Below are 2,275 nucleotides of genomic sequence, written 5' to 3'. Positions count from 1 at the left end.
TTGAGGAGAAGACGTGGAAAGGGTTAAGGATTTGGAAGAATTATAAATACTTCATATAAATATTTTAGTGCCAATTACGTGGAAGAATCGGTGATGTATGTTATCTGAAATTTCTATTTTCGACAAGACTTCCAATTTCAGAATTCTTCTAGTGGTTCTGGGTCTCTCCATCATAGGTTCCCTTCGAGTTTAGGGTCATGTTTAAGTTTGTATAACATATGACAAAATATACTCATAATTTTTTAAATGAAAACATGCATAATGATTTTTGTTATACAAATTTAACAAAGTTAATTAACTATTTTTAATATTGATGAAATAACTGAGTGATGATTATTTTACTTGTCTTCAAAGCATAACATATTACCCATTAACAGGAATATATAGTTTGTGATTAAATTAAAATATTTAGATTAGAATTTTATTTTTTTAAAGATTTTTTAAAAATAATATTAATAATTAAATTTATAAATATCTTTTTATGATTCATAAATAAAATTTTTAAATTTTTTTATTTTTATGTTAAAATTAATTTGAGAACAATATAATATGGGATAAAATTTATAGTTAGTTATAACATTTTTAAAAGTTGTGATTAAAATATATAAGACAAAAAAATTAATGCAAATTAAAATAAAAATTAATTTATTTATTACATAATTTAATATTTAGGGCAAATCACTTATTTAAGCTAGGGGATCAAAAAATTATACAAATAAGCCAAATTAAAAATTTTTTTATGAATCAACTAGTTCATATTTTTATATAGTTCGAATCAGCCTAATTCGAATTACGTACACATGCACACACCCACTAATTCGAATCAACCTGATTCGAATTACACACACTAATTCGAATTAGGGTGATTTGAATTACACACTAATTCGAATCAGGGTGATTTGAATTACACACAGCACGTGCACATAGTAATTCGAATTAGACAGATTCGAATTACTCAATTTAAAATTTTTTTTAAAAAATTAAAAATATACATTTCTCGAGTAATAACTTAAAAAATTTATTAAAAATTTATTTAAAAAAAATTAATAATTTAAAAATTAAAAAATATATATTTTATTTCATACATTAAAAAAAAGCTAACAAAATATTTAATTATGAGACTTCTTTAAAATATTAATGAACTATCAATTCGAATTCCATACAATACAATACTCTGTTGCCCATTTTTAATAGCTCATAAATATTTTTTAATAATTTTTTTTAATAAATTTATTTCAATTATATGGTGAGATATTACATGATTCGAATTACGCATGGAGAAGTTCGAATCACTCTGATTCGAATTATATGGTGAGCAATTCGAATTCTATACAATACTCTTCTGTTCATTCTTGATAGCTCACGAATATTTTTTAATAAATTTATTTAAATTTATTTAATATTTTTCTATACAATACATCTTTTAAGCCATTTTTAAAATTATTTTGTATGAAATAACATATATTTTTAATTATTTTGTATGGAATAAAATATATTTTTATTATTTTGTATGGAATAAAATATTTTCTTTAATTTCTAAATTATTATTGACTATATAGAGTATTTTATTTAAAATTTGAGTACATGTATGTATTTACCTAAGTCATTAGAATATTACAAATTTTTATAGTACTCCTAACATTTTTTAAGCCATTTTTTTAAAATTATTTTGCATAGCATAAAATATTTTTTGTAGTGTAATTGAAATAAATTTATTAAAACAATTTATTAAAAAATATTCATGAGCTATTAAAAATGGGCAACAGAGTATTGTATTGTATGGAATTCGAATTGATAGCTTCTTAATATTTTAAAGAAGTCTCGTAATTAAATATTTTGTTAGCTTTTTTTTAATGTATGAAATAAAATATATATTTTTTTATTTTTAAATTATTAATTTTTTAATAAATTTTTTTAAGTTATTATTAGAGAAATATATATATTTTTAAATTTTTTTAAAAATTTTTTTAAATTGAGTAATTCGAATCTGCCCAATTCGAATTACTATATGCACGTGTCTGTGTGTAATTCGAATCACTCTGATTCGAATTAATGGGTGTGTGCGTGTGTACGTAATTCGAATCGAATCAGTATGATTTGAATTACATGTAGATAAAGTTCGAATTAAGCTAATTTGAACTATATATGAAATGGTTTATTCATGAAAAAATTTTTAATTTGACTTATTCGTGTAATTTTTTGATCCCTTGGTTCATTTTAGTGATTTACCCTAATATTTATATCAATCAAATTAGATAAATATTTAATTATAATA

This window comes from Arachis ipaensis, chromosome B02, assembly GCF_000816755.2.
Source record: "Arachis ipaensis cultivar K30076 chromosome B02, Araip1.1, whole genome shotgun sequence".
Classification (NCBI taxonomy): Eukaryota; Viridiplantae; Streptophyta; class Magnoliopsida; order Fabales; family Fabaceae; genus Arachis; species Arachis ipaensis.
Note: the sequence above shows the minus strand (reverse complement) of the source record.